The sequence below is a fragment of the Musa acuminata genome, chromosome BXJ2-6 (assembly GCF_036884655.1).
Source record: "Musa acuminata AAA Group cultivar baxijiao chromosome BXJ2-6, Cavendish_Baxijiao_AAA, whole genome shotgun sequence".
Taxonomy (NCBI): domain Eukaryota; kingdom Viridiplantae; phylum Streptophyta; class Magnoliopsida; order Zingiberales; family Musaceae; genus Musa; species Musa acuminata.
In genome coordinates this window covers 25,950,336-25,973,843 of record NC_088343.1, presented here as the reverse complement: position 1 = coordinate 25,973,843, position 23,508 = coordinate 25,950,336, and positions in this window count along the sequence as shown.

Sequence of the window (23,508 nt, the reverse complement as noted above, 5' to 3'; positions counted from 1 at the left end):
ATCCTAACACGAAGAAGAGGAGTCCAACACCGAGCAAGTTGCTCATTACGCCGTAATGGCCATCGAAGAAGAGGTAATAGATTTAATTGATGCAGATTTACCTTATCATGAATTATTAAATGCCTTCCATGAGTTATTTGATGAATGTAAGACAATTAGTAGAAAATATAAATTGCTAAAAAAGGAACATGATAGTCTCACTTGTAATGTCGATAAATTAAAGACAGAATATCATGATAGTTTAGCTCCATGTATAAAATGTCATGATCTAGAAACTCTCCAAAAGGAGAACTTGTTACTTAAGGACACCTTGAAGAAATTCGAGGTTGGTAGCAAGTCTTTGAACATGATCCTTACAAATAAGGGTCACGTTCCTAAAAGAAGTGGAATCGGATTTGTGAGAAGTCCTCACCAAAATCCAACCACCTTCATTAAAGGCCCTATCCTACATGTTCGGCACCAAAGCAATTGCAACTTTTGTTGCAAATATTGACATAAAACTTATAAATGTTCATTCAAGAAAATTAGTCCGAACAAACTAATTTGGGTTCCTAAAGGAACCATGATCAATTCTATGCAATATGATGAACAACTTAAATCAGTTTTTAAGACACCCAAAATAAAATGGGTACCTGAAAATAATTCCTTCTTGTAGAAACATACATCATCACAAGTTAGGAGCAAGAGATGGTATCTAGATAGTGGATGCTCAAGACATATGACTGGAGATCCATCTCATTTCTCTATTCTCACTAGTAAAGAAGAAGGGTACGTCACCTTCGGAGACAACAACCAAGGCAAAATCATTGGCAAGGGAACCATAAGTAACAAATTAAAATTTTCTATTGATGGTCTTACGAAAGATTTTCCAAAACCGACGTTTTAATCTGTTGCACTATTCACCCCCCCCTCTTAGTGCCGCTCCGATCCTAACAATTGGTATCAGAGCTAGGCTCACTCTCATATTTGGTTTGATACCCAAGAGAGATGGCTTATTCCGGCATACATGAGGGTCATTCTATCACACGTCCACCCATGTTTAATGGGTCGAATTATACTTATTGGAAGACTCGTATGAGAATCTTCCTCATTTCCATGGATTTCGAGCTTTGGACTATTGTTGAAAACGGATTTCAAAAATCTTCTCTTCCAATGAGCGAATGGAATGAATCGGAGAAGAAGGTTTTTGCTTTAAATGCAAAGGCTATGAATGCCTTGTTTTGTGCACTAGACAAAAATGAATTTAATCGTGTTTCAATTTATGATTTGGCTTTTGATATTTGGAGAACTCTTGAGGTCACTCATGAAGGCACTAGCCGAGTGAAAGAGTCCAAAATCAACATCCTTGTGCACTCTTACGAACTTTTCCGAATGAAACCAAGTGAGTCCATCGTAGACATGTACACCCGGTTAACGGATGTCATCAATGGACTCACAGCTCTTGGTAAAGATTTTACTAACTTTGAACTAGTAACTAAAATCTTAAGATCCCTCCCTAAAAGTTGGGATCCAAAAGTTACGACCATTCAAGAGGCCAAAGACCTTAAAACATTCCCTCTTGAAGAACTTATTGGGTCTCTAATGACCTACGAAATGATATGTCAAGCTCATGACGAGCTCGAGAACCCCCTTCCAAAGAATAGGAAGGATATGACACTCATATCACAAGAAGACCACTTGAAAGGAACATCAAGTGATGAGGACAGTGACAATGACATTGCACTTTTGACTCAAAAATTTAAAAAATATTTAAGAAAGAACAAATTTAAAAATAATACAAAAAATAAATTCGAACACAAGAAGGACAAAGTAATTTGCTATGAGTGCAAAAAACCAGGACACTACAAGAACGATTGTCCTCAAGCCAAAAAGAGAACATCAAAGAAGAAGGCGCTCAAGGCAACGTGGGATGATTTAAGCGCGTCCGAAGAAGAGGAGTCCAACACCGAGTAAGTTGCTCATTACGCCCTAATGGCCATCGGAGAAGAGGTAACGGATTTAATTGATGCAGATTTACCTTATCATGAATTATTAAATGCCTTCCATGAGTTATTTGATGAATGTAAGACAATTAGTAGAAAATACAAATTGCTAAAAAAGGAGCATGATAGTCTCACTTGTAATGTTGATAAATTAAAGACTGAATATCATGATAATTTAGCTTCATGTATAAAATGCCATGATCTAGAAACTCTCTGTTAGAACCCTTGCAGATTCTAAACTTGGGGTTGATCTCTTTAGGGGATCGGCCTCCTTGGAACTCTATAGGGGTTCCTCCCTCCAAGTTGCTGCTCAAAGGCTGCAGAAAAGATTCATCTATTGCTTATCAAAAGAGAAGGAATACATGGCTATTTATAGGGCTTCTAAACCCTAACTCCTAATAGGACTCCTACTTAAGACTCTTACTTCTAACCAACTCCTAATAGGACTCCTAGTCAAGACTCCTATTCCCTTACAACTCCTAATTCTTCTCTAAGAAAACACCTCATACATGAATGCCCCTCTCAATTAGGACTCTCCTAGCTAGAGTCCTAACAGTTTTACATGAATATCCCTCTCAATTAGGACTCTCCAAGCTAGAGTCCTAACAGACCTGCCCTCTTCAAATCAGCCTTGTCCTCGAGGCTGATGATTCATGAATTTTGGGAATTTGATCTTCAAGTCATCATAGTTCTCCCAAGTGGTATCTTCTATTGGTAGGTTCGCCTACTGTATTAGCACTTCATTAGTGGGTCGTCGTTGTCGAGTTACGATCCGTCGATCAATAATGGCACTTGGCTGGGTCTGGAGTTCTCTTTGGGTAGTCATATTTGGTGGGTGGCTTTGGGTTGTCTCCAAGCACCTATTTAAAACTTCTGTCTGGCTGTTGGTTTGTGGGTGATATGTCGTACTCCTTTTCAATTTAGTACCATGCATATGGAATAACTTTGTCTAAAATCTGCTCTTGAAGATGCAAGTAGAATTTGTCACAAGCACAATGCGTCCCTTATAGCATAATTCTTTTGAGTCCCGATTGTAATGAGCCACGGAGCTTGGTGCTTCCTCTAATTTTTTTTGTATCTTACTGGTCTCCGAATCTTCCTGCCATTCCATCTTAATATCCTCAAGGAAGTCGCTGGTTGAAAGTAAAACCACCGAAAATTCAGCTTGCTCAGGTAGCCATTTTTGCTGCTCGGGGGAAGATATCTTCTGCTCCAAGAGATATTTTAGGCTTTTATGGTCGGTCTTGATTTGAAAGTATTGCCTGATCAAGTACGATCTCCACCTCGTTGCTGCATGTATAATGGCGAGCATCTCCTTATCATATGTTAACATGTTTTGATAGGGGGGAGACAATGTCTTGCTAATGTATGTGAGTGGTCGACCATCTTGTATGAGAATGTCTCCCATTCTATCTCCAGATGCATCGGCCTTAATGATGAATGGTCGATTGAAATATGGTAGCGCTAGCACCGGCGTCATCGTTATAGCTGCCTTAAGTTTGTCGAAGGCAGTGGAGACTCTGTCCGACCATTGGAAGACATCTTTTTCCAGTAAGGAAGTAAGTGATGCACTGATCTTTCCATAGTTTTTCACGAACTTACGGTAGTAGCCTATTAAACCCAAAAAGCCATGTAGCAAATTTATGTTCCTCGGGATAGGCCAGTTTTGCATTGCTTCAATTTTGAAGGGGTCCACTGTCACACCTTCCTCTGATATGATATGCCCAAGATATTTCACCTTTTGTTGAAGAAAGTAAAAATTCATAGTGACCATTGTGTGTTCGAAAGGCGATTTTCGGTATGACTTCTTCATACACTCGTATTTGATAATACCCGGATCGAAGGTCCAGCTTTGTAAAGATTTGTGCTCTCTTTCATCTAGCAATTCATCTGCTATTGGAATAAGGTATTTGTTCTTGATGGTTATGCCATTGAGAGCTCGGTAATCAACGCATATTCGCCATGTTCCGTCCTTCTTGCGTACAAGTAGCACCGGTGAAAAGTAGAGGTTGCAACTTGGCCGAATAACTCCTGTTTCAAGCATCTCTTTTAAAATCCTTTCTATTTCATCATTCTAGAGATGTGGATACCGATATGGCTGAGTATTTACTGGAGATTTGACTGGAAAAATCATTATACAATGATCATGCCGACGAGTAAGAGGTAGGTTGTGCGGCTCGTCAAATATATCTGAAAATTCAGTAAGCAAAGGAAATAGGTTTGGAACTTCAAATTCTATTGGCTCTCCTTTAATTTGCTTCTCAAGTTGTACCAAAAAGCCCCTGCATGCTTTATGCAAAACCTTCTCCATTTGTTGTGTGCAAATCATCATTACGTCGCCCTCACGTTTCCCATGCAGCATCACTTGTTTCTCCTTACTATAAAATTTTATAAATAGTTGCATAAAATTCCAAGAAATATCACCTAATGTCATCAACTATTTAATTCTGAGTATGGCCTCATGATCATCAAGAGGGAGAAGGAAGAAATCTGCAATTATCTCTTGGTCCTGCAGCAATAGTTTCTCCTGCGGGCGCCTACGATCACAATTCAAAATCCGTCCGTCGATGACCTTAACGTCAAACCTGCTACAATTCTCAATAGGTAAGGCTATCTGGATAGTAACCTTACTATTTAGAAAGTTATTAGAACTGCCCGTGTCGATGAGAACAGTGATCTGCTGTTGTTTGAGAAGGCCTCCAACTTTCATCGTTTGCGGGTTTGAGTAACCGGCTAGTGTATGTACCGTAAATTCAGTCGGTTGTGGCTCTTCTTCTGCATCTTCTTCTTCATATTCAAGACTCTCTTCTGGATGTTCAATGACTTCTTCTTCTATTGGTTCAGTCATAAGAAGTCTCCCTTTACTACAGCGATGCTCACGGCTCCACAGCTCGTCACAATGCCAACATAACCCCTTCGCATATCGCTCCCGAAGCTCTTCTCTTGTTAACCTCTTTGGTATAGGGACTTGGTCAATAGTAGGGGGGGCTAAGGGCTTTAATATTACTGGTTGAGGAGCGACCCTAGTCCTTCGGGCTTCATGGTTCAATTGCTCCTCTTGATGTCGTGCGAAAGAGATGGCTGCCATAAGCGTATACGGTTGTCGCGCTTTAACTTCTCCTCGGATCTCCGGCTTCAAGCCCTCAATGAAGGTCCTCAATAGCTGTTTTTGAGACCAATCATGAGTTTGATTAGATAACCTTTCAAACCTGGTTTGGTACTCCTGAATGGTGGAAGTTTGTCGGATCTTTGCTAGTTGTCCATCAATATTTTCGTAATTGATTGGTTTGAAGTGGATCAGCAGTCCTTCTTTAAATTGTTGCCATGAAAGGACTCCATAAGTATGTTCAAACCAGTCAAACCACTATATAGCATCCCCTTCAAGATGTATAGCTGCAATTTTCACCATAGATACATCTGCGGTTTTGTGGTACCGAAAATATCGCTCCGCGCGCGAGATCCAACCAATCGGGTCTCCTTCTTCCCATCTAGGGAAGTCCACTCTCATGCATGGATAGTTGGGGTTGGTTATAGAGCCTACCCTCCCTTGGAAGTCATCTCTTCGGGCTTGGTGTGATTGGGCAAAGCTCTCTCCTTGATATGATTTCTTCGGGCTTAGTGGTCGGCCCAATCTGAGTTCGGTAAAGAGCGTCCGAATCTTATCCTCCATTCGTGCCTCCAAGGCTTCGAATTTAGCATTGATTGCCTCCTTAGATGTCATAGCATATAGCCCCAAATCAATGATGTTAAGATCTCTCTTTTGCTGTTGGGTTAAAGGCATGTATAGGTTGAGAGAAGTGATGGTCGAAAGTGTTGGTGGATTGGTGGATGTAGGCTGCGGTTTAGGCTTGTTTTGTGGCTGTTTTGGGTGCAGTTTGAGGGTGTGGTTTGGTAGAGTTTTAGAGCTATGGATGAAAGTTTTGGATCTATGGTAGATGGTAGCAAAGGTTTGACAGAAATCCGTGGAAGTTGCAGCAAGTATGTGCTGTCTTGTAAGAGTAGAATTGTCGTCGAAGAAACAACGGTTTCTCGACGTAATTTCCACCAAAAACTTGAGAGAATTGAGGAGAGAATTGATAGCAAAATCACAGTTTATATGACAGCAAGGATATCTAATTTAATCAAGAAAATTTCGGCAGTATAACAGCAAGGAAATTGGTGCAAGTTGCGCTTGCAGAATTCTCGAGAAATTTCAGCGGGTAACGACGAAAATTTGCAGCAACCCAAAATCATTTTTTGAGATGAATTTCTTAATAAATCAATCTTAAATGGAAGCCAAGATGATCTATAAAGTGTATAAGAAATTTCATTCAAAAAAGATTGCAAATAGATGGGTTAAGGCAACAATATGCGACTGAAATTTTTTGCAGCATAGATTTTCAAGTGCAACAGATTGGACATAAAAGAACAGTAGTTTATATTGAGAATTTTCCGATGAAACCAAAGGAAAATCCACTATTAGGAAGTGTCAAAAATGTCATAAAAATTTCATAGAAATTTGGATAGAAAAAGCACAGTAGCAAGATCAAAAAGATGGTGCTATGCGGCTTGAATTCTGCAATTCAAGTGCAGCAGATTGGACATAAAAGATCAGTGGTTTATATTGAGAATTTTTTGATGAAACCAAAGGAAAATCCACTGTTAGGAAGTGTCAAAGATGTCATAAAAATTTCGTAAAAATTTGGATAGAAAAAGCATAGTAGCAAGATCAAACAGATGGTGCTATGCGGCTGGAATTTTGCAATGTATCTTTCGTCGTAGAGATGAAAACTTTGTGACGAAAAGTTTATGCAGCAATATAGGAACAATTTTTTTTTTTTTGGATTTTCGAATAAGGATAACTAAATTGCAGCAGCAGTAAGGTAGGAAACCAGAACCTGTTGCAATTCACGGGGAGATCAAAGGATGATCCGCGGTGGTGGAGATGATGGCAGAATTCGGTGACGATCTTTTAAGCAATTGTGGGAATTGCTTTGGATGGTTGTAGAGGGTTGATGGATGGCTGTGGAAGGGCAGCGAGACGCCAAGAACGTTGCTCTGATACCAGGTGTTAGAACCCTTGCAGATTCTAAACTTGGGGTTGATCTCTTTAGGGGATCGGCCTCCTTGGAACTCTATAGGGGTTCCTCCCTCCAAGTTGCTGCTCAAAGGCTGCAGAAAAGATTCATCTATTGCTTATCAAAAGAGAAGGAATACATGGCTATTTATAGGGCTTCTAAACCCTAACTCCTAATAGGACTCCTACTTAAGACTCTTACTTCTAACCAACTCCTAATAGGACTCCTAGTCAAGACTCCTATTCCCTTACAACTCCTAATTCTTCTCTAAGAAAACACCTCATACATGAATGTCCCTCTCAATTAGGACTCTCCTAGCTAGAGTCCTAACAGTTTTACATGAATATCCCTCTCAATTAGGACTCTCCAAGCTAGAGTCCTAACACTCTCCAAAAGGAGAACTTGCTACTTAAGGACACCTTGAAGAAATTCGAGGTTGGTAGCAAGTCTTTGAACATGATCCTTACAAATAAGGGTCACGTTTCTAAAAGAAGTGGAATCGAATTTGTGAGGAGTCCTCACCAAAATCCAACCACCTTCATTAAAGGCCCTATCCTACATGTTCGACACCAAAGTAATTGCAACTTTTGTTACAAATATGGACATAAAACTTATAAATGTTCATTCAAGAAAATTAGTCCGAACAAACTAATTTAGGTTCCTAAAGGAAACATTATCAATTCTATGCAATATGATGAACAACTTAAATCAGTTTTTAAGGCACCCAAAATAAAATGGGTACCTAAAAATAATCCATTCTTGTAGAAACATACACCATCACAAGCTAGGAGCAAGAGATGGTATCTAGATAGTGGATACTCAAGACATATGACTGGAGATCTATCTCGTTTCTCTATGCTCACTAGCAAAGAAGAAGGGTACGTCACCTTCGGAGACAACAACCAAGGCAAAATCATTGGCAAGGGAACCATAGAAAACAAATTAAAATTTTATATTGATGGATTGAAACATAATCTCTTGAGTGTTAGTCAATTATGCGATAAATGTTATATCGTTAGATTTGAATCAAATGTGTGTATTATTGAAAAATCAAACCATAACATAACTATGATTGCATTAAAACAAAATAATGTCTACACCATCAACCTTGATGAACTAAGTAATGAAATGTGCTTCTCCATTTTAAATGATGATGCTTGGCTTTGGCATAGGAGATTAGGCCATGCAAGCATGAAACTAATATCTAAGATCTCATCTAGAGAATTAGTGCGAGGAATTCCAAATATAAAGTTTATTAAGGACAAAGTATGCGATGCATGTCAATTAGGTAAACAAATAAAAACTAGTTTCAAACCAAAAACTCAAATTAGCACCACTAGACCATTACAATTGATTCATTTGGACTTATTTGGACCAATTGACATGACAAGTCTAGGAGGAAGCAAATATGCCTTTGTAATTGTGGATGAATATACTAGATACACTTGGACCTATTTCTTAGCTCACAAAATTGATTGTTTCAAGTGTTTCTCTAAATTTTGTAAACTCACTCAAAACGAAAAAGGTTTCATGATTTCATCAATTCGGAGTGATCACGGTGGCGAATTTCAAAACCGTGACTTTCAAAATTTTTGTGAAGTTAATGGAGACAATCATAACTTCTCCACTCCGAGGAATCCCCAACAAAATGGAGTAGTTGAAAGAAAAAATAGAAACCTACAAGAAATGGCAGGAACGATGTTAAATGAACATAGTTTACCCAAGTATTTTTGGGCCGAAGCCGTAAATACAGCTTGCTACATTATGTATAGGGTCCTAATAAGACCATCCCTATCAAAAACTCCCTATGAATTATGGAATAACAAAAAACCAAATATTTCCTATTTTAAAGTTTTCGGTTGTAAATGCTTTATTTTTAATGAAAGGGATGCCTTAGGAAAATTTGATGCTAAATCCGATGAAGGCATCTTTCTTAGTTACTCTTCCGTTTCTAAGGCTTTTCGGGTTTTTAACAAAAGAACCTTAGTAATAGAAGAGTCTATTCATGTCGTTTTTAATGAAATTTCTAATTTAAAGAAAAATGATTTTGATGATGATCTTGGTTTTGATAATTTGAATTTAAATGAACCCCCTCCTCAAAATAGTAACTTGGATGCACCTTCTTCCGAAATTTCCTTACCCAAGGAATGGAAGTATATAGATGCTCATCCAAAGGAGCTAATTATAAGAGATACATCAAAAGGGGTTCAAACTCGTTCCTCTTTCAAGAATTTTTGTGGTAACGCCGCCTTCCTTTCTCAAATCGAACCTAAATGCATTGACGAGGCCATAAAAGATGATTTTTGGGTTATTGCAATGCAAGAGGAATTGAATCAATTTGAGAGGAATAAGGTATGGAAGCTTGTTCCTAGACCTAGTGACCATTTAGTCATTGGTACTAAATGGGTCTTTAGAAACAAGCAAGACGAAAATGGTATCGTGGTTAGAAATAAGGCTAGATTAATGGCCAAAGGTTTCAACCAAGAAGAAGGTATCGATTACGAAGAAACCTTCGCTCCCGTGGCTCGATTAGAAGCCATAAGGATGCTCCTTGCCTATGCTAGTAGTAATAATTTTAAACTGTTTCAAATGGATGTCAAAAGTGCTTTCTTGAATGGTTTTATTTCGGAAGAAGTATATGTTGAACAACCTCCCGGATTTGAAAATTCTCTTCTACCTAATCATGTATTCAAATTGACTAAGGCTCTCTATCGTTTAAAATAAGCTTCTAGAGCTTGGTACGAAAGGCTTAGTTCCTTTCTTATTTCAAATAATTTTACCAAAGGTAAGGTTGATAATACTACATTGTTTATCAAACACTTTGAAGATAATTTTCTTATTGTACAAATTTAGTTATAATCGAAACGTAGAATTTTGAAAGTTGTAATTTTTTCGCTGTACTAATTCACCCCTCCTCTTAGTGTCACTCTTGATCTTAACAAAAACAATTGACATATCAGACCAAGATTGCTTAGTTAATATCTTAAATTATCATAGTTAGACCTTAAATTGAGTTAAAATTTGGAGGTAATCTCATTAACTCAGTCAGGGGCCAACTAGGCCCTTAATAGAGCTGAATTGGACCGGTTGAACAACCCATTCAGCACTTGAAGTCATGACCGACAATGGCACCACTAGGACCAACAGTGGCACTGCTTGGGACTCAGTCTCCCAGGTGCTCTGGGTGGTGGTACCACCGGCAATTAATGCTGTCAGTCGGTCATTCCACCAGAGCTTGGTTTTCGAGCTCTATCAGGCGATCGTACTGCCTTGACTGAGTGGTAGTATCACCCAGTGTCAGTCTGTAGGTAGTAGTACAGCCCAATACGAAAATCGTTTCATAAGGAGTTTAACTTGAAAGTGTATGTGAGTGTAGAGAAGGTAGTAAGAAGGTAATGTTGCTTGTAGTAATGTAACTTGCATAAATTGAAAAGCAAACTAGAATTTAGAATGGTTCGGTCTTTGTGGCCTACATCCACTTTCGGATTCCTCCTCCATCGAGGTCACCGGCGTCCACTAAAGGCCTTCCTTCAATAGGCGAAGACCAACTACCTTTTAAAGGACTTTCTTCAATAGGCGAAGACCAACTACCTTTTACAGCACTTTCTCCTTTTCACGGATTTAGAAGAGAACCCTTACAAGTCTCACACCTCTCTTGAATGATCTCAAAACTTAGAAAGGGTGGAGGAGGACTCTAGCACTTGTTTATAATGCTTTTACACCCCAATAACTCAAGATTATCTTAATACTTTCGTGCCATTTAATGCAGAAAAGGGTGGGGTTTTGACACTGTAGCGGCGACCAGATCTAGGGCGACGGACTGTAGCAGTGACCAGATCTAGGGCGACGTACTATAGCGACGACGACACTGTAGCAGTGACTAGATCTCCCTAGGGCGATCTGACTCCTATAGCATCGGCTTTCTCCCACGGGCGATGGGCGACGACACTGTAGCGGCGATCAGATCTCCCAAGGGCGTCGGTACTATAGTGGCGACGATGACACTGTAGCAGCGACCAGATCTAGGGCGACGGTACTGTAGAGACGACAACACTACAGCGGCGATGAGATCTCCCTAGGGCGATCTGACTCCTGCAGCATTGGCTTTCTCCCACGGGCGATGGTACTGTAGCAGCGATCTGATCTCCCTTACTGTAGTGGTGATCGGATCTCCTGCAGCATCGGCTTCTCCCCAAGGGCAACGATACTATAGCGATGACCAGATCTCCCTAGGGCGATGGTACTATAGCGGCGATCTGATATACTGCGGTGGTGGCTTTTCCCTATAGCGACGATTCTGTAGCGGTGACCAGAAGAGGGATCAAACATGGCAGCGACGGCCTCTAGGGCTGGCGACGGTGGCGGGAGGGTTGATACGATAGCAAGACTCCCTACCGTTACCCCTCAATCTGCTCCTCCACCATATCCTCTCCAGAGAGAAACTCCTTCGCCGAAGCAGCATCGAAGTAGGTCGCGCTCTAGATCGCGGCAGCCTACTCTCATTTCCAGTGACCCTCGGCCTTGGACCAGCCTCTTCAAGGCTCCGGTTGGAAGTCCAAATCTAAGCTTGGAGCTATATATGAGACTGTTGATTCAACAGAGCTTATTGAGACATGGTCTATGGCGATTGTTGGCTATGTGGTAGGTCTCAAAACATCTTATTTCCCACTATCCTCATTTATCAAAACTCGATGGGGAATATCATCATTTGATCTTCATATGCTGGAGAACGGATTCTTTGTTTGCAAGCTATACTCTGAAGAAGATTTGCAATGGGTCCTCGAAGGATTCTGGACTATTCGCGGCCATCCAATGATTCTACGACGCTGGTCTCATGATGTCCGTTTGGAGTTAGATAGCCTACAGTCTATTCCATTATGGGTATCCTTTCAAGGTCTTCCTCTACATCTTTAGAATCGACGTTTTATTGCAAAGTTATGCAGCACTCTGGGACAGCCACTCTACATCAACAAAGCACAGACGAGATTAGCATTTGCACGAGCATGTGTACTGGTTTCTTCCGATGAAGATCTTCCAAATGAGGTTTTCTATCGTGATCTTAACGGGAACACTCGGAAGGTACATGTCTCATATTCCTGGAAGCCGCAACGATGTCAGCATTGCTTATCTTTTGGTCATGCAAATGGAGCTTGTCAGCAAACTCCAAAATCGATCAGAAAGGTCTATCTACCACGTCAAGTGCATTAGCAACAAAGCGAGTCTTCTCTAATGGTAGTAGCATCGATAGTGGCAAAGACTATTGAGCATTCCGACTCGCAAGGACAGCACCGTGGACAGAAGGGCAAATCCAAAACTTTACCTCTTCCTATAATGTCTGAGCCTTCCACAACAGAAGTTTCCTATGGTACTAGTGGACAGGAGAAGCATAAGTCAGGAACTTTATCTCTTCCAAAATCTTCGGATCCATCCATAATAGTTCAATGAACTCAGGCCCAAACAAATCTCGCCAGCAAGGATATTCTTCCTCAACAAACTCAGTCTGCAACAAACATCGCCAACAAGGATATTCTGTCTCAACAAACTCATGCCCCAACAAACCTCTCTAGTCAGGCTGCTCCAACAAGTACTAACCAGGATATTGTGCCGCAATAATCTTATCATGCTTCAGCAAACCCTGCCAATCAAGACCATATGATTCAAGGTATTTTAAAGTTTAAACATCTGCAAGCTGTAGATGAAGTGGATAAATATAGGAATAAAGCCATAAAAGGTAAGGATATTGTGCGGGAGGAAAATACAAAACCAAAGGATAAGAAAAAGGATGGTACAGTCCATCTAAAGTCATAGGATTAATACCTTACTACCTTTTTCATTTGTTTATTATTGATGAAGATAACATGCTGGAAAGTTCGTGGACTTAATAAGGCTGAGAAATGTCGGGAGCTCAACAAAATAATCATGTCTGTCGCATGTGATATTGTTATTCTAGTGGAAACGAAAATTAAACAATCGCGCGTTCAAGCTCAAAAGAATTTAATATGGTTGGACGCAGAACTGTTTACCAATGACTCAAATGAAACTTTTGGTAGAATATGGGTCTTATGGCATCCTAACTCTATTAATACTTGATTTATTTATGCTACTGATCAATTCATCCATCTTAAGGTAGAGGACAAAAAGAATGGCTGTCAATTCAATTTCACTGGTATATATGCTTCAAATAGTATGCAAGAAAGAAATACACTGTGGTCTGATCTAACTAACATTGCAGATGGTTGTCTTAATGTACCTTGGATTGTTCTTGGTGACTTTAATACTATTCGGTACACAAATAAAAAAGTGGGGGGTAGATAGCTTTCAGTAAGTCAGCTTCAGAGTTTTAATGATTACATAGATACTGCTGCATTGACTGATATGAAATCAGTGGGTAATTGGCTCTCCTGGAGTAATCAAGGTGCTGCTAACAGAAAAATAATAGCTCGACTCGATAGATGTTTGATTAATCAAGAATGGTTAATAGTTTACTCTGATTCACTTCTTGAGTATGATGCTCCATTGTTTTCTGATCATTCTTTAATGTACATACATGCAGATAAAGCAACACCAAAAGACAAGAAACCGTTTAGATTCTTCAACATGTGGAGTACTCATCCTCAGTTCCTTGATGTTATTAGATCAGCTTGGAATGTTAATGTGCATGGATCCCCCCCTTATATCTTATGTCAAAAACTCAAAGCCTGCAAAGCAGTGTTGAATCTCGTATTTTGATGATGAAACCACTTGATATGTGTTTATGATTTAAACTGCATTTTGAGCGATGCAGGTCTACTCGATTAGGTTTAGATAGTTGACGCAGGAGGAATTGACGTTGCGCCGGAAGAGATCACGTCAGGATATTGGATGGCTGAATGCTTTGGATATCGGGCATCGGGCCAAGGAGAGCGAAATTGCGCCAAGGATATCGGGGTTGCGGAGGTCAACCGCCGATTCGGCAACAAGCCGCAAGAGAGGACGATGCAACGAAGAATTGGACAAAACGCCAACCAATGACGTGCCAGGCAACAGAATGTCAATTCGCGTTGTAATAATTGTCTAGATCGGAGTTGAGTTTTGGTTTGTGTGTGCAGGATTAACTACGATAACGATGAAGATATAAAGCGAAACAAAGTGCTGGAGTCAAGCGCGAAGGATTCGTTGGGAGTTCGAGAGTTCGACGGAAGTCCGAAGGTTCATCGGGAATGCTGCCGGAACTAGCCGTGAATGAGTAGGGAGCTTGCCGAAGGGTTTTTCGGAAGCTCGCCGGAAGGTTCGTTGGAAGTTCGTGGAGCTCACCGAGAAAGATCGGAGCTTACCGAAGAAGCTCGTTGGAACTCGCCAAGATCAAATCGTGAAGTCTAGGAGCTTGCCGGGAATTCGCAGAATGGTTTCCGAGAGTTTATCGGAAGACCATTGGAAGTTCGCCGGAAGAAGTCTTGACTTACGAACTTTGTAATAGCTTAGAAAATGTCTTTAAATTCGTAGTTAGCACATTAATTAGGGTTAGGATTAGGTGTTAATCCTATAACCCAAGTAGGGGCCAATTGGGCCCGAGTTCGGACTAGTTTGGGCCAAGTTTGGAGCCCAACCAGTGAGCTGAATTGGCCTAGGCGGTGGCACCGCCCAGCACCCGAGAGCTGGGCGGTGACACCTCCTGGGCTGGGCGGTTGCACCGCCTAGCACCCGAGCGCTGGGCGGTGGCTCCGCTAGCATCGGGAACATAAGAGAATTCAAATTTTTGGAGCCCAAATTTGAATCCTCTTGAGGCCTATAAATACCCCTCAAGTCTCAACTGGGAATACAACTTTTTGAGCAGCAATTGTTTGAGAGAAGGTTTTAGAAAAGTCTTTGCTAGTCTTGTTTTCAATTTGCTAGTGTTCACCTCCTTCTTTCTTGCTGAAAATCTATAAGAGAGCGAACCGCTTGTAAAAAGTTGTAAGAGGGGTATTTGCCCTTCCATTTCAAGAGATTTGCTAGTGGAAGGTGGGAGCCTCATCGAAGAGGGGCCTCGCAAGTGGATGTAGGTCATTTGACTGAACCATTGTAAAATCGGCGTGATCTCTGGTTTGCATTTACTTATTGTCATTTACATTACTGCAAACCATTTTCACTTTAATGCTCTACTTCTTTGTCTCCGTCTTACTTATCTCTTCAAGTTAAAACGCAATCGAAATGGTTTCAAACGAAAACGTTACTTTTATTGTACGAAGTTTTCGAAAGTGTTTAAATCGTCAAAAGTTTATCACACTTTACCGCTGCACTAATTCACCCCCCCCTCTTAGTGCTGCTCCGATCCTAACAAGCAGCACTTAAGGAGTGGAATACAAATATCTTTGGCAATATTACCACCCGAGTTCAATTTTGTAGAAAGGAACTAATAGCAATGCAACATGAGCTGCAACTTCAGCCCCATGATGAGAATCTTATCGAAAAAGAGACAGAAGCTAGAACTAACTTCATGCAAGCCTTAAAGTAGGAGGAAAGTTTTGCAAAACAGAAGTCTCGATAGCATTGGCTTACTTTAGGGGATTCCTGTTAGGTTCAAGAGCACTAAGAGGGGGGGGTGAATTAGTGCAGTGGAGAACTTTCTACGATAAAAATCACGTTCGTACGATAAAAGTGATTTCAGTAAGAAAGTCGATTCGTAAATCACTTTAACTTTTGATTAAGCGAGATGCAGCAAAGATATGAGTGCAGTTTGCAGTTATGGTTTAAGTGATATTTGTTTGAAAAAAACTGATTTACGTCTAAGTGCTGATTCGTAAATCACTTGATTAAGCGAGATGTAGTTAAAGCAAGGATATAAAGGCAGTTTGTAGTTATGATAGAAATCAAAACGTAAACACAAACTGAAATATGATGATCGTATGATAAAATTGATTTACGTCTAAACGCCGATTCGGAAAGTGCAAAGTTTGAAACCCGATCGAATATGCGCAGAAAGCAGCAAGCTTTTGAGGAGATTTGCAGTAAGGATAAGATGCTCAAAGTAAATGCAAACCAAGATTTAGAGTGGTTCGGTCAATCTTGACCTACTCCACTTTTGGCTTCCTCCACCGACGAGGTCACCGATGTCAACTAGAGGCCTTCCTTCAATAGGCGAAGGCCAACCACCCTTTTATAGTTTCACTCCTTTTGACGGACTTAGGAGACAACCCTTACAGAATTTTCTCTCCTCTCTTTAAGGATCAGAACTTGGAAGAAAAGAGGGTGAAGAACTTTTGGCCTTTACAACAATTTTGAGCTCTAAAAATCACAGAATAAGATCAGGATTTCGATGTGTTTTGAGTGCCCTTTCAGTATTGAATGGGTGGGGTATTTATAGGCCCCAACCCAGTTTGAATTTGGAGCTCAAAATTGTCAATTACCGGAATTTCGGGATCTAGCGGTTGCACCGCCTAACTGGGGCAGTTGCACCGCCTGGCAGAGCTCGAAGACTGAGCCTCTGGGCGGTGCCACCTCTATTAGGGGCGGTTGCACCTCCTGCCAGAGCTCGAAGACCGAGCTCAGGCGGTGCCACCGCCTGACTGAGGCGATTGCACCGCCCAGCCAGAGCTCGGAGACCAAGCCCAAGCGATGCCACCTTTTGGCTGGGGCAGTTGCTGTTGGGAAATCTTGGGGGCGACATCACATGTGCAGCAGAAGAACAAGAAAACAAAATCCCCGATTCCCAAAGAGATGTTCGTCGTCATGCGAAGATTGGTGCGCAAAATCCGCGAGACTTAAAAGAGCGTATAGAGTACATTGTGTTACCTAGGGAGATCGTATATCCCTGTTTCCTTTCAAATCCTTAGGAGAGGGTGAAGGAGGTCAAGCGTCCTCCTCTCTAGCGGTGATCCACACAGCAGGGTTGCAACGACGCTCCTCAAAACTCCAAGCCTGCTCTGAGGTGGAGAGGGAGAGGAGAATAGGAAAGGTAAGTAAAGGCTCTAGCCTATGAGGCTCTGAATCCCTCCTATTTATAGAGGTCCCCTGTCAAACCCTAATGGGTCCTCCCCTAGTGGGTATTGGATCTGCATCCAATAAGACAAGGGCTCCGTCGGATATCTCATATCCGAACCTCATCGCAATGCCTACCATATGTGTGTGACCCTCTATGCCCAATATCGAGCTGGCCGTGAGTCATACCTATCAGAACTCCTTCTAACTCAGTGAATTATTATCTCTGTAATAATTCACTCGACTCATCGACTACGGACGTACTAGGCCACTACGTCGAAGTCCCCAAACGATACAGGGGAATCCAATCCTTTGGACCTGTCTGTCCTCAATTACCGTGTACCTATAGTCCCTCATCCATCTAATATCCCAAAGACCATATATCGAGCATGGTGCTATCAGACCCATACGGTTTCTACTCGAGTCTTGCACTAATCGGATTCTCCCGGAGAACTCTTTCTCTCTCAACCCGAATGACCCTGGCTAGGGATTTGTTTGAACGAGAACACATGGGATATTCCTCTCATGACGCCGAGAGTGGATGATCCTCTATCGACACTTAATAGCCCTTGTAAGGTCGACTACCACTCCCAATGACCAGCTGTACTAGATTTGGGACAGCCAAACCTATAAATCTGGTATCAAAGAGTGGAGCACTCATACAGGACATCCTTGGTGTCTCAAGTCTAAGGACCAGATACACCACTAGGACTACGGAATTGCTGTCTGACAATAAGGCATCATCAACCATCCAGCATTCCGGAAGCGGATCAATCAGTGAACTTATTCTCTAATGAGCACTTGTACGACTTACCAAAAAAAAAAAAAAATGAGCACCTGTACTATATCCCTAGTGTCCCTACATGAGCAGCTATGAGACCAACTGCATCCATCATATAGACGGGTATACAGCACACCAGTCTGTCCAGTTATCACGATGTCCCTCTTGAGTAACCTATGACCGAGATTATTTAGGATATGTGTTTAAAGGTGAATCGATCTCATTATCGTGATCTCATCACGATCCGATTCCCATTGCACAAATCCAAGGACATCACAATATATATATGCATATATGCAATAGTTATAAAGTGATATACGCCAAAATATAATAAGCAAAAAGATTCTGTATCAAGTCACACGTGCCATCACTCATGTGATTGGCTTGCTGGGCACCTATGACTAACAATCTCCCACTTGACCTAATGGCAATCACCTATATGTCTGATCCCCATCAGACCCCTGTGACGCTCAAAGATAAAATGAGACAACGGCTTTGTCAGTGGATCTACAATGTTATCTTCGGATGGAACTCTTTCCACTGCTACATCTCCTCGGGTTACGATCTCTCTGATAAGCTGGAACCTCTTCAGAACACTTCTGATGAGACCCGGGTTCCCTTATTTGAGTAATCGCCCCATAGTTGTCGCAATATAAGGAAGTCGGCTCCTCGCTACTCGGCACGACTCCCAAATCTGTGATGAACTTCTTCACCCAGACTCCCTCCTTTGTTACATCTGATGCAGCAATGTACTTGCTAGAACCCTTGCAGATTCTAAACTTGGGGTTGATCTCTTTAGGGGATCGGCCTCCTTGGAACTCTATAGGGGTTCCTCACTCTAAGTTGCTGCTTAAAGGCTGCAGAAAAGATTCATCTATTGCTTATGAAAAGAGAAGGAATACATGGCTATTTATAGGGCTTCTAAACCCTAACTCCTAATAGGACTCCTACTTAAGACTCTTACTTCTAACCAACTCCTAGTCAATACTCCTATTCCCTTACAACTCCTAATTCTTCTCTAAGAAAACACCTCCTATATGAATGCCCCTCTCAATTATGACTCTTCTAGTTAGAGTCCTAACAGAATGTCCCTCTCAATTAGAACTCTCCTAGCTAGAGCCATAACAGTTTTACATGAATGTCCCTCTCAATTAGTAGTCGCTAAGCTAGAGTCCTAACAGACCCGCCCTCTTCAAATCAGCCTTGTCCTCGAGGCTGATGATTTGTAAATTCTAGGAATTTAATCTTCAAGTCATCATAGTTCTCCCAAGTGGCATCTTCTATTAGTAGGTTCGCCCACTGTATTAGCACTTCATTAGTGGGTCATTGTCATCAAGTCACGATCCGTCGATCAATAATAGCACTTGGCTGGGTCTGGAGTTCTCTTTGGGGAGTCATATTTGGTGGGTGGCTTTGGGCTGTCTCCAAGCACCTATTTAAAACTTTCGTTTGGCCGTCGGTTTGTGGGTGATATGTCATACTCCTTTTCAATTTAGTACCCTGCATATGGAATAACTTTGTCCAAAATCTGCTTGTGAAGATGCAAGTAGAATTTATCGTAAGCACAATGCGTCCCTTATAGTGTAATTCTTTTGAGTCCCAATTGTATTGAGCCATGGGGCTTGGTGCTTCCTCCAATTTTTTTATAATCTTACTAGTCTCTGAATCTTCCTACCATTCCATCTTAATATCCTTAAGAAAGTCGCTAGTCGGAAGTGACATGGCCGAAACTTCAACTTGCTCGGGTAGTTGTGAAAGCGCATCTACAAGAACATTCTCTTTCCCCTTTTTGTAAGTTATTTCATAATCAAATCCAAGAAGTTTTATTACCCTTTTTTGCTGCTCTGGGGATGATATTTTTTGCTCCAAAAAGTACTTGAGGCTTTTATGGTCGATTTTAATTTGAAATCGTCGGCCAATCAAGTAGGGTCTCCACCTCGTTACTGCGCGCACAATGGCGAGCATCTCCTTATCATATGTTGACTTATTTTGATAGGAGGGAGATAATGCCTTGCTAGTGTATATGAGTGGTCGACCATCTTGCATGAGAATGGCTCTAATTCCGACTCCAGATGCGTCAGCCTCAATAATGAAGGGGCGGTTGAAATCTGGTAGTGTTAGCACCGGCGTCGTCGTCATGGCTGCCTTAAGTTTGTCGAAGCCAGCGGAGGCTCTGCCCGACCATTGGAAGACATCTTTTTTCAGTAAGGAAGTAAGTGGTGCACTGATCTCTCCATAGTTTTTCACGAACTTGCAGTAGTAGCCTATTAAACCCAGAAAGCCATGTAGCAACTTTATGTTCTACGGGGTCAGCCAGTTTTGCATTGCTCCAATTTTGAAGGGGTCTACTACCACACCTTCCTCTGATATGATATGCCCAAGATATTCCACCTTCTTATGAAGAAAGCAAAAATTCATAGTGGTTGTTGTGTGTTCAAAAGGTGGTTTTCGGTATGTCTTCTTCGCATACTCGTATATGATGATACCCGGATCGAAGGTCCAGCTTTGTGAAGATTTGAGCTCCCTTAGAAACTCATCTACTACTAGAATAGGGTATTTATCCTTGATAGTTATGCCATTGAGAGCTCGGTAATCAACACATAATCGCCATATTCCATCCTTCTTTCGTATGAGGAGCACCGGTGAAGAGTAGGGGCTGCAACTTGGCCGAATAACTCCTATTTTGAGCATCTCTTTTACAATCCTTTCTATTTCATCCTTCTAGAGATGTGGATATTGATATGGCTGAGCATTTGCTTGAGATTTGCTTGGAAGAATCATTATACAATGATCATGCCGACAGGTAAGAGGTAGGTTACGCGGTTCGTCAAATATATCTGAAAATTCAGCAAGCAAAGGAAGTATATTTGGATCTTCAAATTTTGTTGGCTCTCTCTTAGTTTGTTGCTCAAGTTGTACCAAAAAGCCGCTGCATGCTTTATGCAAAACCTTCTCCATTTGTTGTGTGCAAATCGTCATTACGTCGCCCTCACGTTTCCCGTGCAGTATCACCTGTTTCTCCTTACTGTAAAATTTTATAATTAGTTGCATAAAATTCCAAGAAATATCACTTAATGTCATCAACCATTTAATTATGAGTATGGCCTCATGATCATCAAGAGGGAGGAGGAAGAAATCTGCAATTATCTCTTGGTCCTGCAGCAACAGTTTCACCTGCGGGCACCTATGATCACACTTCAAAATCCGTCCGTTGGCGACCTTAACAACAAACCTGCTACAATTCTCAATAGGTAAGTTCATATGGACAGCAACCTTACTATTTAGGAAGTTATTAGTGCTGCTCGTGTCGATGAGAACAGTGATCGGTTGTTGTTTGAGAAGGCCTCCAACTTTCATCATTTGCGGGTTTGAGTAGCCAGCTAGTGTATGTACCGTAACTTCGGTCGGTTGTGGCTCTTCTTCTGCATCTTTTTCTTCATGTTCAAGGCTCTCTTCTAAATGTTCAATGATATTTTCTTCTATCGGTTCAATCATAAGAAGTCCTCCTTTACTACAGCGATGCTCACGGCTCCACGGCTCGTCACAATGCCAACATAACCCCTTCGCATATCGCTCCTGAAGCTCTTCTCTTGTTAACCTCTTTGGTGTAGGGACTTGGTCAATAGTAGGGGGGGCTTAGGGCTTCAATATTACTGGTTGAGGAGCGACCCTGGTCCTCCGAGCTTCATGGTTCAATTGCTCCTCTTGATGTCGTGCGAAAGAGATGGCTGCCATAAGCGTATACGGTTGTCGCGCTTTAACTTCTCCTCGGATCTCCAGCTTCAAGCCCTCAATGAAGGTCCTCAATAGCTGTTTTTGAGACCAACCATGAGTTTGATTAGATAACCTTTCAAACCTGGTTTGGTACTCCTGAATGGTGGAAGTTTGTCGGATCTTTGTTAGTTGTCCATCAATATTCTCGTAATCGGTTGGTCTGAAGCGGATCAGCAGTCCTTCTTTGAATTGTTGCCATAAAAGGACTCCATAAGTATGTTCAAACTAGTCAAACCACTGTATAGCATCCCCTTCAAGATGTATATCTGCAATTTTCACCATAGTTGCATCCGCAGTTTTGTGGTACTGAAAATATCGCTCCGCGCGCGAGATCCAACCAATCGGGTCTTCTTCTTCCCATCTAGGGAAGTCCACTCTCATGCATGGATAGTTGGGTTCAGTCATAGAGCCTCCCCTCCCTTGGAACTCATCTCTTCGAGCCTGGTGCGATTGGGCAAAGCTCTCTCTGTGATATGATTTTTTCGGGCTTAGTGGTTGGCCCAATCTGAGTTCGGTAAAGAGCGTCCGAATCTTATCCTCCATTCGCACCTCCAAGGCTTCGAATTTAGCATTGATTGCCTTCTTAGATGCCATAGTATATGCCTCCAAATCTATGATGTTAAGATCTCTCTTTTGTTGTCAGGTTAAAGGCATGTATAGTTGAGAGAAGTGATGGTCGAAAGGATTGGTGGATCGATGGATGTAGGCTACGATTTAGGCTTGTTTTGTATCTGTTTTGGGTGCAGTTTGAGGGTGTGGTTTAGTGAAGTTTTAGGGCTATGGATGAAAGTTTTGGAGCTGTGGTAGATGGCAGCAAAGGTTTGATAGAAATCAATGGAAGTTGCAGCAAGTATGTGCTGTCTTGTAAGAGTAGAATTGTCGTCGAAGAAACAATGGTTTCTCGATGTAATTTCTACCAAAAACTTAAGAGAATTGAGGAGGGAATTGATAGCAAAATCACAGATTATATGACAGCAAGGATGTCTAATTTAATCAAGAGAATTTCAGCAGTATAATAGCAAGAAAATTGGTGCAAGTTGCGATAGCAGAATTGTCGTCGAAAAATTTCAACGGGTTACGATGAAAATTTGCAGCAACACAAAATTATTTTTAGAGATGAATTCCTTAATATATCAATCTTAGATAGAAGCCAAGATGATCTATGAAGTGTATAAGAAATTTCATTCAAAAAAGATTGCAAATAGATTGGTTAAGGCAACAATATGCCGCAGAAATTTTCTGCAGCACAGATTTTTAAGTATAGCAGATTGGACGTAAAAGATCAGTGGTTTATATTGAGAATTTTTTTATGAAACCAAAGGGAAATCTACTATTAGGAAGTTTCAAAGCTATCATAAAAATTTCGTAGAGATTTGGATAGAAAGAATATAGTATTAAGATCAAACAAACAATGCTATGCGGCTGAAATTTTACAGTGCAGATTTTCAAGTATAGCAGATTAGACGTAAAAGATCAATGGTTTATATTGAGAATTTTTTGAAAAAACCAAAGAGAAATCTGCTGTTAGGAAGTGTCAAAGATTTCATAGAAATTTGGATAGAAAAAGCACAGTAGCAAGATCAAATAGATGATGCTATGTGGTTGGAATTCTGCAATGTATCTTTCGTCGTAGAGATGAAAACTTTGTAACGAAAGGTTTATGCAGCAATATAGGAACAGTTTTTTTTTTTTGGATTTTCGAATAAGGATAACTAAATTGCAACAGTAGTAAGGTAGGAAACCAGAACCTGTTGCAATTCACGGGGAGATCAAAGGATGATCCGCGGTGGTGGAGATGATGGCGGAATTCGACGACGATCTTTTAAGCAATTGTGGGAATTGCTTTGGGTGGTTGTGGAGGGCTGATGGATGGCAATGGAAGGGCAGCGAGATGCCAAGAATGCTACTCTGATACCAGGTGCTAGAACCCTTGCAGATTCTAAACTTGGGGTTGATCTCTTTAGGGGATCGGCCTCCT